Raw genomic sequence first — 13,435 nt, forward strand, 5'->3', positions numbered from 1 at the left:
GGGAAGTTTGGTATCAAACTTCTCAGCACAATAAACCCACACTGATGCCAGTGTTGGACTTATTGTACAATGCACACAAGGGAATCTTAGAGATGGCCCCTGTATTTCACCCAACCCCTTAGTGTAAAGCTGTCTGGTCTGTGCCAGCCTGCCTCTAACAGACACGTTTCTTACCCCATCGGGTAAGAGCCTTTGGGCTCTCTGGGGACGTGCTTCACACCTCCCCCTGCAGGAACTGTAACACTTGGTGGTGAGCCTTAAAGGGTCCTGCCTTGTGTTACAGCTAGTGGAAGATGCCCACCCCCAGACCAAGCCCCACGTTTGGCGGCAGGTCCGGTAGGAAAAATAGTAAACACCAGGAGGTGTGCCCACCCCAGCTAGGACCACCCCTAGGGTGCCAAGAGCTGAGGTAAACCCCTCCTGGCAGAATCCTCCATCCTATTTTGGAGAGTGATAGCCAATAGGGTTAGGTATGTGCCGCCCTAACCAAAGGGAGTGGGCACAGGAAGGGTGTAGCCACACTCGGACAGTAGCCAGTGGCTACTGCCCTGTGACCCCTTTAACACCCCTAAATCTAGTATTTAAGGACACCCCTAAACCTTGCTCTTCAGATTCCTGGTGACCGCAAGAAGAAGAAGAAGGACTGAAGAGCCGCACCAGCAGAGAAGACTCCAGATGACAACTGACATGGTCCCAGGCCTACCAGCCTGTCTGCAGCTTGAAGAATCCTGCTACAAGAAGACGGCACATCCTGCAGGACCAACAACCTCTACAAACCCCCAGAGGAGTGCCTGCCTACCCAAGGACCAAGATTTCCCGGGGACAGCGGCCCTGTTCACAAAAAACCCTCCAAGAAGGACTCCAGAGCTGCCCCGGATCCACAAGTGCTACCCACTCTGTACCCAATGCCTATGGCCCGTGTCCAGGTGGCCCACCGGTCCAGAGAAGGTCCCCAGGTGATTCCAACCTCGAGTCCACCCTGGGTTGACCCCTCCTGACCAACTCGATGATGCCTGCAGCCTAAATCCAGAGGACCCCACTGACCGCAACCAGCTCGGGTGAAGATTTCCCGACGCCTAAAGGTACCCCTGCACCCGCAGCCCCCTGCCTTGGGGAACCCAACAGACGGTCAAGCCACATCCAGTGGGCTCTCTTCTTACCTGTTCAGCAGTTGGTTTTCTTCTGTCGAATCCCTAGACAATGCCTGCAGCATTTTTGTGTCCCCCGGGGACCCTTCATTGAAAAGCATTGGGTGCCGAACTCTGTGTTTGCACCCTGCACACGGCCGCCCCTGTGCCGCTGATGGTGTGTGTTTGATGCTTACCTGTGCCCCACCACAGTTCTGATCTAAACCCCCCAGGTCTGTGCACTGAAGTCACAGGTATTTACTTGCAAGCAGTTTATTTCTGAAGGCCCCCTGTCTCCATAGAATTCTATTGGGCACCTAACACCAACTTTGACCTCTTCTCCCGGCCAGCCATGTGTTGCTGGTTGTGCACCCTTGGTGTCTCCCTAAACCATGTCCTGTGGACATCCTTACCCCCAAAGACTATGATCGTAAGTCAAGTACTTACCTGTGAATTGTGTTGTTACTTTTCCTCCCCTAGGACTGCATTGCTTTCTGTGAGAAATTGCAATTTGTCAACTTTTAAAACTGAAAAGTATTACTTACCTGTAAACTATTTTATCTGTGAATTCTAAACAAAGTGATACATTCTTGAAACTGTAATTACCTGCAACAAAGGTACTTTTGGTTCTAGAAATAAAGTAACAAAGTATATTTTTGATACATAAAACATTTGCCTGGAGTTAGTCATTGAGTGAGTGCTTCATTTCCTGACTGTGTGTGTACAACAATTGCTTTGCACTACCCTCTGATAAGCATAACTTTTCGACCACACTACCACATAAGAGAGCATTAGTATTATCTGCTTTGGCCTCTGTAAAGCCTCTGGGGATCCACTGGACTCCGTGACACTAAACCTAACTTTGGTATAGTATTTAGAGAGCCCGCTTCCTACAGGTGTTACTCCTCCACTTGTACCAAAGAAGGGTGGAGGCCCTCATCTTATTTTGGACTTTCACCCTCTCAACACTTTCCTGCGTGAGGACGAATTCAAGATGCTCATGCTAGTTTAGGTCCTGTCAATCCTAGGCCCCGGAGACAAGATGGTGGGGTTGTATCTGTAGGACGATTATTTCCATATCCCTGTCCTGCAGGTCCACAGGTGATATCTGTGGTTCAGTAGGTCAGGAGCATTTTCAATTTGCAGGGCTCCCTTTTGGTCTTTCCAGTGCCCCATAGCTGTTCACAGAAGTGTTGGCAGTGTTCGCAGCACACCTTTGGAAATACGGGATAACAAGTCTTCCCCTACCTCAACGACTGAAGGCAGGTTTCATGCAGTCACTCATCAACCACCCACAGACAATGGCGAGCCTTTGAGACTACTAAGCTTGTTGGTTTCCTCTATCCTGCTGGGCAAACACACCAGATGGCACATGTGGGTTCTGCAGTGAGACCTCACGCCCCAGTGGGCACAGCATTGGGGTAATCTGTTGATTGGTCAACAGATTTCAGAATCTGATTGGACACATCCTTACCCTAACCATACCTGATAGCAGTCAAGGATGCATTACTACTGTGCTGAAGAGGCCATCTAGGTGAGATGGAAATCAGAGGCCTCTATGTTTTGGACTTGAGGGTGATTCGCTTGGCATTGAAGGTCTTCTGCCCACCATCAGAGGAGTGCTGGAGCTCATGGACAACACTAACACCGCATACTCTAACAATCAGGGCAGGGTGGGGTCTTTAGTCCTGTCCCAGAAGGTTCTAGGCCTCAATTTCTCTGGTTGGGAACCACCTAGCAGGATCTCTAAACACCAGGGCAGATAAACTCAGCCGCAGATGCTTTGTGTAGGAAAGTACCCTCTTTCTGGCATGGTTAATGGTTACCCCCACTTTTTGCTGTTGTCAGTGTGTTTGACTGTGTTCTCTGGGATCCTGCTAACCAGGACCCCAGTAACTGTGCTCTCTCCCTTTAAATTTGGTTGCTTGGACCACACACACCACACACTTGGCAGACTGGTGCCCCCTTGTACTTCCCTAGTATATGGTACCCAGGTACCATGGGGGAGCTCATGCAAAGTGTGTCTGGAGGCCTGCCATTACAGTCTGCGTGAAAGGGTGCATGCACCCTTTTTCACTACAGGTCACTGCACCAGGTCACTGTAAGTCACCCCTATGGTAGGCCCTCCTAGCCCAGAGGGCGGGGTGCAAGTACCTGTGTGTGAGGGTACCCCTGCAGGAGCAGAGGTGCCCCCATGAACTCCAGCTCTATTTTCATGGACTTCGTGAGTGCGGGGATGACATTTTACGCGTGTACTGGACATAGGTCACTACCTATGTCCAGCTACATAATGGTAACTCCAAACCTAGGCATGTTTGGTATCAAACATGTAGGAATCATACCCCAGTACTGTTGCCAGTATTGGAAGTATGATTCCATGCACTCTGGGGGCTCCTTAGAGGACCCAGAGGATTGCTACCACCAGCCTCATGGGGTTTTCCGGGCAGCCAAGCTGCTGCCACCCCTCAGACAGGTTTCTGCTCTCCTGCTGCTTGATCAGCTCAAGCCCAGGAAGGCAGAACAAATAATTTTCTTTGGGAGAAGGGAGTAACACCCTCTTCCTTTGGAAATATGTGTTGCATGGCTTGGGAGGGGTAGTCTCCCTAAGCCACTGGTATGCTTTGAAGGGCACATTTGATGCCCTCCTTGCATAAACCAGTCTGCACCAGTTCAGGGACTTCCAGTCTCTGCTGTGGTGCAAAACTGGACAATGGAATGGGAAGTGACCACTCCCCTGTCCATCCCCCCCAGGGGTTGTGCCCAAAGCGCCTCCAGAGGCTCCCTTGACTCTGCCATCTTACATCCAAGGTTTGCAGGGACCTCTGGGAGCATCTGACTGGCCAGGCCACGCAGTTGAAGTCAGAGCCCCCTCCTCATAGGTGTTCACCTAACTAGGCGACCAGTCCCCCTTTCAAGGATATTTAGTGTCTCGCTCTTGGGTGGTTCCTCAGATTCAGCTTGCAAGATTCCAGCAAGATTCCTCTGCAACCTCTACTTCGACCTCTGGACACTGGAACTACGACTGGACCCTCCAGGAACTGACAGTCTGCATCCACAACAGAGACTTTGCTTGCAACATTGTTTCCATGGCTCCTTCCAGCTTCTGCAACATTTCCACGGCTGTGCATCCACTGAGGGCAGCAAGGCTTCAGTCTGCACAAGAAGGAAGAAGGAATCTCTCTTGGAGTGAAGGAGTCACTCACCTGCATCCACAGGCACCATCTGCAACCTGCTGCGTGGATCTCCTCTCATCCTGAGCTGCGTGGATCCTGCATCACCGGGGTGGTCTGGAGTGGTCCCCTCGGTCCTCTCTGACAGCTGTCCAACTTTGGTGGAGGTAAGCCCTTGCCTTCCCATGCAGAACAGTACCCCATTGCACCTCGTCTCTTGCAGCTACCAAGGCTTGTTGTTACCTCCTCCTTTAGGCTCTGTGTAGCCCCAGCCTCCAGCACTCTTTCCTTTGACGTACAGCCCTCTGCGTGCTTCTCCCACGGTGTGGGACCTTTCTTCAGTTGTGCTGCATGGGCCCTTCAGCAACCCCTGGGTACTCCTCCAGTGGATCTCCTGTGGGGGCTGTGTTTTCTTCTGTGGGCTCTTTGCCTTGCTGAGGGACCCCACCATTACTCCCCCCATGAGTTGAGTCCTCGGGAGCCCTACTTTTGCTTCACCACAACTTCTGCCTTTGCCAAGGCTTGTTAGTGGCTTTTCCATGCCACTGACCGACTGCAATCTTCCATCCGGCGTGGGATGTCGACTGCATCCTCCAGAAACTTTTCACTGACTCCAGGGCTGCATTGCTGACCATCTTCGTCCTACTGTCGACCAACTCCTGCAACCACAGACAGGTGGGTAGTGGCTCCTGCCACCACCGGACACTCCTGCGACTTCTGGACTTGGTCCCCTCTCTCCACAGTTCTTCCTCTTCAGGAATCCACCGCTGGTTTCTTGCAGTCTTGTTGGGATGTTGCATTATCTTCTTATTAGTTCTTTTGGGTGGTTTGTGGAAAATCCAGCAACTTACTCCTTTCTTCCTGGTCGCTGGGTGGCACTGGGGTACTTACCTGTGGGGTTTCCTAGGTCCCACAGCTCCCTTCTACACATCCCACTTACCTAGGTGGGGGTCCTGTATTCGCATTCCATTTTTTTTAGTATATGGTTTGCGCTTCCCCTAGGGTCACTATTGTCTATTGCTATTGCACTGTTTTGTACTGCTTTTTATGCCTATTTCTGATTACTAGTGTACATATCTAGTGTGTTTCTTACCTCCCATTAGAGGGTTGACTATCTAGTTCTTTTGATAATTGTGTCACTAAAATAAAGTACCTTTATTTTTGTAACACTGAGTATTTTCTTTCATGTGTGTAAGTGCTGTGTGGCTATCGTGGTATTGCATGAGCTTTGCATGTCTCCTAGATAAGCCTTGGCTGCTCATCCACAGCTACCTGTAGAGAGCCTGGCTTCTATACACTGTCTTCACTACACAAAGAGGGGCTTCCTGGACCTGGTATAAGGTGTAAGTATCTCAGGTGCCCACCACACACCGGGCCAGCTTCCTACACTTAGCAGATCACAAACAGTGGTTGCACCTGGAAATGGTACAGGGCAATTTCTACTAATGGAGAGAATACGGGCACAACCTTTTTGCTGCTGATGAGCATGTGCAATGTCAGCAGTTTTGCTCATTGGAGTTTCCAAGGCGGCTGGGGAATCCTGCCTTCCTGCTTTTCCTGCCCAGCGTTCTGAAGATCAAAGACAATATGGCCCAAACAATTCTAGTGCCAGATTAGGAGAGTGTGGTACCCAGAACTCCTGGGCATGGGAATCTGTCCTCTGTTCAAGCTTCTGCTTTGGGAGGATCGTTTGTCGCGGCAGCGGGCAGGGTACCGCCCCTGGACCTGCACAATCTGCATCTCCGTGCCTGGTGATTGAGCGGCAGCAATTGACCTTTCTCCTAAGGGCTTTGATGTCATGCTGGCAGTGAGGTGTGTCTCTCAAAAAATGGTGTGCGCCAGTCGGGATAAAATTGTGGCTTGGTGCGGCACCTGGAAATCTGACATTACAAGGGATTTGTCGCTCCCCATGAAGACCTTGCTTTGGGTATGTTACATTTAGTACTCACTTTTTATGTGCACTCCTCTTGAGCCACTGCAGGTATTTATTAAGGCATTTGATGATGAAAATGGCCTTTCTAATCACCGTAAAATCGGCTAGGCATGCGAGTACGAAACAGGCTCATTCGGTCAGCCCATCTTTATATAACATCTTTTCCAGATAAGTTTGTGTTGAGGACCCCAAGCTTCCTTTCTACCAAGAGAGGTTACTCTATTTCTTGTCAGATAGGTCTGTTAAGAGTGGCATTTGCCTCCTTGGTCCTGCAGGACGTTTTTGTTTCGAGCCAATTCACAGACACCCATCCTGGGGAGGCCATGCTATGGTATCTGTTCATTAAGGTGAGGAATCTGAGTCAGAAATATCTGGCAGAAGATGCGGTATCTTACCTTCAGTTCCGCTCTTCTAGTGCAGTGGTTCCCAACCTGTGGTCCGGGGACCCCTGGGGGTCCCCGAAACCCCCCTCTGGGGGTCCGCGACTGGTTAGAAAATGTAATAATTGTAACAGACTAGGGTGGTCATTCTGACCCTGGCGGTCTTCGACCGCCAGGGCGGAGGACCGCGGGAGCACCGCCGACAGGCCGGCGGTGCTCCAATGGGGATTCCGACCGCGGCGGTAAAGCCGCGGTCGGACCGGCACCACTGGCGGGGTCTCGCCAGTGTACTGCGGCCCCATTGAATCCTCCGCGGCGGCGCAGCTTGCTGCACCGCCGCGGGGATTCCGACCCCCACTACCGCCATCCAGATCCCGGCGGTCGGACCGCCGAGATCCGGATGGCGGTAGGGGGGGTCGCGGGGCCCCTGGGGGCCCCTGCAGTGCCCATGCCACTGGCATGGGCATTGCAGGGGCCCCCGTAAGAGGGCCCCTACATGTATTTCACTGTCTGCTGCGCAGACAGTGAAATACGCGACGGGTGCAACTGCACCCGTCGCACAGCTTCCACTCCGCCGGCTCGATTCCGAGCCGGCTTCATCGTGGAAGCCTCTTTCCCGCTGGGCTGGCTGGCGGTCTGAAGGCGACCGCCCGCCAGCCCAGCGGGAAAGTCAGAATTACCGCCGCGGTCTTTCGACCGCGGAACGGTAACCTGACGGCGGGACTTTGGCGGGCGGCCTCCGCCGCCCGCCAAGGTCAGAATGAGGGCCTAGGTCCCCAGCTTTTAGTAATTACTGAGTGGGGGGTCCCCGGATTCCAATAATGATTCAGTGGGGGTCACGGGTTTCAGTAATGGTAAAGTGGGGGTCCACAGAAGTCAAAAGGTTGGGAACCACTGTTCTAGTGGATACTGTCATTTAACTGCAGATTGCTCACCGCCCTACCACCCCCGATCTGTGGAAGGGTCTCTCTCCGTCTATAAAACGGTCCTGTTCTAGAGATCTGCACACGATCACATCAGCTCAGTTATTGGGTTCTGCGTCTGACGTTGTAGACAAAGTCAAGAAAGAAACTTACGTCAGTGCGCAGGGGGGTGCTTATATGCAGCTCTGATGTCACTTCCTGGGTGGGACAAAGCAGATACGGGTCTGCACGATGGCACCTGCTGGCACGTAGCAGTAATACTGTGAAAAACACTCAATCCATTTGGTGCCTGGGTGTATTCCCAAGGTGAGGACTCTGTGGTTAGAGTATCCACCACGAAGAGTGTTACCAAAGGTAAATAACGCGTTCTTCACTTTTAGAACTGGGGAACACCAAGACTTAAGAGTCTGGGTACAACAGCTTCTTATGCAAATTCTGCATGACGTTTGGTAATAAACTATGCCTGCATGTTATGCTACAAGGTGGAAAAGATTTGCTTGTAAAACAATAAACAAAATGTTGGAACCTCTTAGACAATCAATGAAGGATATCGTTTTATATCTGCTACAGCTTCTAAAGGCAGGGTTAGCTCATAATTCTGATTGACTACTTTTAGCTACAGGAGTTGCTTACATGCAAAACAGACCTTTTTGTTCAAAATCCCTGCTGTTAAAACTTTCATGCCGATTGTCATTGGCCTGTACATGCAACCTAAATGTAGTGCTTGCAAGGCTCATGGGACCTCCGTTAGAGTGTTATACTTTTTTTTTTACATACAGTATCTATCGCTGAAGGTAGAGTTCGTTGTTGCAGTCACCTCACTTAGGAGACTTTGGAGGTGCCTACAGTAGGCAAACCCTTCCCTTTATTGAGGTTCACAACGATGATAGTTCTAAGATCAAATCCTTGAGGTTTTGTGTGAATCAGACTATTGAGTTGCCTGTCTTTTTTCCTACAGTCTAAGACGGTGGCAGAAAGGGCACTGCTCAGATTAGATGTTAAGAGAGCACCGACGCACTATATTGAAAAAAGAAAATCAATATGCAGAACATGCAAGTGTTTGTTGTTTTCCCAAAACCTCACTTAGGAAACCGTATTTTGAAGTCTGGGATGGCAAACCTGCTATGCAGTGACAAAATGCATGTGCCATTCTGTGTCCAGTGTACTTCAAGGCAGGTACGCAGGACTTCTTACAGAACTCACCAATAGCAATAGCATAAGGCTTCTATAAGGTCAACACCATCCATGTTCATATCCAAGCTAGCCTGGAGGCTTTGGTTAGCCAGACAAAATGTAAAACTTTATTGCAGTCTACTTGGCAGCGGCCACTTTTACGGGAGTGCATTGCATTCTAAGCGGAGTATCTACAACAGCAAATGTTACTTACCCTGTAACCATCTGTAGTGCCGTAGATTCTGCCTCCCTTGATGAAAGCAATGATTCCAAAGTATTTCTTTCTGAGACCTTTATTCACAGTGCATCATATACGTTTACTGTCCTGCTTCGTTGCACTCCAATTACCTGTTGCAGAAAAACAATTTGAGGTGCAGCCTTTGTTCTGATCCATTGTGAACTTCAGGGAAAAGTTGCAAAACATTTCAAAACCAAATACGACTTCCTGGAGAAAAACAACCAGCAAACATCCACACCCAACGCTAGATGGCAGGAGTATGCAGAGCATGTGAATCTACAGCATTATAAGCTACAAAGAGATGGTAACATGGTAAGAAACAATTTCCTTTCTGATTAGGCTTTGGCGAGACTTCGTGTGGATTCCATGAGTAGGATGTGCTCAGAATCTAAATCAAGCAGGGTGAAGAGGAGTGGGTCAGGGTGTCGCAAAGGTCCCACAGGACTATACATCAGCACCTTACGATCCCGCGCAGCACAGAAGAGACAGCTTCCTAAATGAAGAGAAACACTCTGAGATGTTCACAGTGTTCACATCAGCTTTAATGTTAGAATCACTAACCTTAGAATAAGTATTAAAGCTCTCCCAAACTGCTGTATATACCTGGCAAAGACGGCCCCTTAGCACACCCCACCTCCTAATAAGTCTACTCTATTGCCAGGCTATGTGGAGCAAAACCTGCAACTCTGTTATGAAATAGAATAAATTCCTGCAACTTTTGCATTATAGCATTCCATAATGCTATCAGTTCTGCCTTCTGTCTTCCAAGTCCACGTTGCTGCTTTCCAGTTAGCCAAATGTAGGTGATCCAGCTGTTTTTTCTTTTTTTTTGTTCAGATTTATGTCTTCCGATTTGGTGGGACGAGGGGACCTGGGTGGGATCAGGTACAGCTGACAATTGACCTGGTGACATTTTCCTCTGCAGAAGTGCAGCAATTTGGACCTCAAATAGTTGTTTTTTAGGTCACAGCCTCCCAAACAGCGTAGCTGTCTGGTTTGCTAACAACATCTTGGAGACCTTCAGAAAGCTTCCCTGAGAATGCATTCTACCCATTGCTTACCATTGGCCTTGTGGTTTGTAACTCACATTTTCAGACTTTCTGTTTGCTGGCTTTATTTGTTTTAGGCTGTCTAGTGTGAGTTTCTCCCTCCCAAGCAGTAAAGCATTTCCACACCAACTCACCTTGTATTCTTCCCCGACTGCTCCTTTCTGTAAACAGGCCTGTAAATCCTGTTCTTATCTTGTCACAGTTGCTACGCATTCAGAGACAGACAGGGTTGGATTAGCAGGGTGGGCCATCGGCCACTAACCGAGGGGCCTGTGGCAAAGGCCAGTTGGTGGGCCTTTTTTTACCTGTAAATAAAGTCCCAACATTTGTCTGGGCCACCTTGTTTGCTAGCCCACAACCCGAAATGCTGCTGTAGACGAAGAGCAGAGGTCAGACCTCAGTATGACCAAGTACAGACCCTGGTTGCTCATTGTCATGTGTAGTAGGACATTGGGCCAAACTGAGAAGGCACAGTATGTAGTAGGTCTCCCCCATCCTGAGTCACTGAGCGTGACAACGAGGCCTTGGGGAGCGTTAATACTGTTTTTGAGCATCAAACCTAGCACTAATGTAAAATGGGGTGGAGTGAAAGGGGGTTGTCCCTGCACAGAGCCAGACAACAAACAGTGGCCATTTAAGAGGCTCTACGTTTGTCTTTAGCAGCAGACAGATGACCCTCGGGTATCTCCTGCTACCTTGTTACCTTCAAAGCTGTGAGGGGCTCACCTTTTCCATTGAGAAAAAATAAAAAACATGAGGTTAACAACCAAACTGAGCAAGAAGAATCTGTTTTGACAACTCAAAACATTCGTCCTGGGACAAAATGTCAAAGAGAAGGGAGAATAGACATGGGTGTGGGTGACAAAATGAAATGAGCAAGGGGCACAGTGTGAATGGAAAAGTAAGATGTGCAGAGTGGAGAAGAATGACAAAATGAGGGGAAGAGAAAAGGAAATTAAACAAGAGCAAAATAACTACACTGATACTAAGTTAGCAACACTTTAGGAAAAGTCATTATACACAAGTGTGTGGCCACTTTTTTGTTTTGTGCCCGGGTCAAATTTCGATCCCAATCTGACCCTGAAGACCGAGGTTAAATGTCAGGTTTCATCTTCTGAGAAGGAATGAGATTTACTTCTCTTTCTCTGACTTCAAAGTGAGAGGATTTATGTGATCATCTTGGTGGATACTGGGGGTGGGAAAGGGTTTTTCTAGTACACAACAGTTAAATGAACTGCAAGTATTTCTGAATAGGAAAGCACAAATGAAGCACGTTTTTTTCTTAATTCTGAATCAAATACTTTAATATGATCAAAGCAAATCCATACACTAGGTGGTGCCATATCCACACATTGTTTGTGCGCAGTAAACCTGTCTATCTGAGCAAATGTTATGGTCATTTCAATTGAAAACGTGTTGTCTGTAATGGCAGTGCGCTGCCAACCCATGCATACTCCACCCCACTCCGCTCCACGCCACTCCGCTCTACGCCACTCTCTGCTCTCCACTGCTCCACTTTACACCGCTCCACACCATTACACTCTGCACCACTGCACTCTACTTTACGCCACCACCCTACTCTACACCACTGCACTCTACACTTCAGCCTAGGCCACTCCAAACTACTCTGCACAACTCCCCTCTACACCACTGCACCCTGTGCCAATACAAAGTCAATGAACTCTACTCTGTACCACTCCACTTTATACCTCTGCACTCTAAGCCAACCCACTGTATACCACTCTAATCTACTCTGCACCACTGCACTCTATGCCACTGCACTCTACACCATTGCACTTTACATCCCTACCCTGCACCACTCTACAACAGTTTACTCTAAGCTACTGCACTCTCTGCCACTCATATCCACTCTACCCCACTGCACTCTACTCTAAACCACTTTACTCAACGCAACTGCACTCTGTGCCACTGCGTTCTGACACTCTACACCACTGCATTCTATGACCCTACTCGGCAACACTGCACTCGATGCCACTGAACTCTACACCACTCTACACTACCTCACTCTACGCCACTTTATTCTGCACTGTAAGTCACTGCAATCTGCATCCCTGAACTCTACACCACTGCATTCTACGTCACTCCCCTCTGCACCACTCAAACCCACTGCACTCTCTGCCAATCTATTGTACTCTGTACCAGTCCACTCCGCGCTCTAATCTATCCGACTGTATTCTACAATGCTGTGTTGTACACCGCTTAATTCTGTGCCCCTGCACTCTACCACTGCGGTCTAGTCCACTATACTCTGCAACTCTCTATCAATGCACTCTACACCAGTCTACTCTACTCTGTGCCAATCCATGCCACTCTGCCCCACTCTGCTGAGCAGCACTCTACGTCGGTGCACTCTACTCTGCAATACTGCCCTCCATGCTACTCAGCTTTGTACTACTGGACTCTGAGTTGGTGCTTTCTACGCCACTCAACTCTACTCCACTCTACACTACTGTACTCTCCAGTACTCCACTCTATGCACTGCACTATTCCATTGCACTCTACTGCACTATACTGTAGTCTGTGCCTCTCTACTCCACTGCACTCTATACCTGTGCACTCTACTATGCAACACTGTAAGGATATACCTCCTTGGCATGGTTACCCCTTGACTTTTTGCCTTTGCTGATGCCAAGTTATGATTTTAAAGTGTGCTGGGACCCTGCTAACTAGGCCCCAGCACCAGTGTTCTTTCCCTAAACTGTACCTTTTTCTCCACAATTGGCACAACCCTGGCACTCAAGTAAGTCCCTTGTAACTGGTACCCCTGGTACCAAGGGTCCTGATGCCAGGGAAGGTCTCTAAGGGCTGCAGCATGTCTTATGCCACCCTAGGGACCCCTCACTCAGCACATGCACACTGCTTCACAGCTTGTGTGTGCTGGTGGGGAGAAAATGACTAAGTCGACATGGCACTCCCCTCAGAGTGCCATGCCAACCTCACACTGCTTGTGGCATAGGTAAGTCACCCCTCTAGCAGGCCTTACAGCACTAAAGGCAGGGTGCACTATACCACAGGTGAGGGCATAAGTGCATGAGGACTATGCCCCTACAGTGTCTAAGCAAAACCTTAGACATTGTAGGTGCAGGGTAGCCATCAGAGTATATGGTCTGGGAGTTTGTCAAACACGAACTCCACAACACCATAATGGCTACACTGAAAACTGAGAAGTTTGGTATCAAACTTCTCAGCACAATAAATGCACACTGATGCCAGTGTGCAATTTATTGTAAAATACACACAGAGCGCATCTTAGAGATGCCCCCTGAAAACATACCCGACTTCCAGTGTGGGCTGACTAGTTTTTGCCAGCCTGCCACACACCAGACATGTTGCTGGCCACATGGGGAGAGTGCCTTTGTCACTCTGTGGCCAGGAACAAAGTCTGTACTGGGTGGAGGTGCTTCTCACCTCCCCCTGCAGG

Source organism: Pleurodeles waltl, chromosome 4_2 (genome assembly GCF_031143425.1).
Source record: "Pleurodeles waltl isolate 20211129_DDA chromosome 4_2, aPleWal1.hap1.20221129, whole genome shotgun sequence".
Classification (NCBI taxonomy): Eukaryota; Metazoa; Chordata; class Amphibia; order Caudata; family Salamandridae; genus Pleurodeles; species Pleurodeles waltl.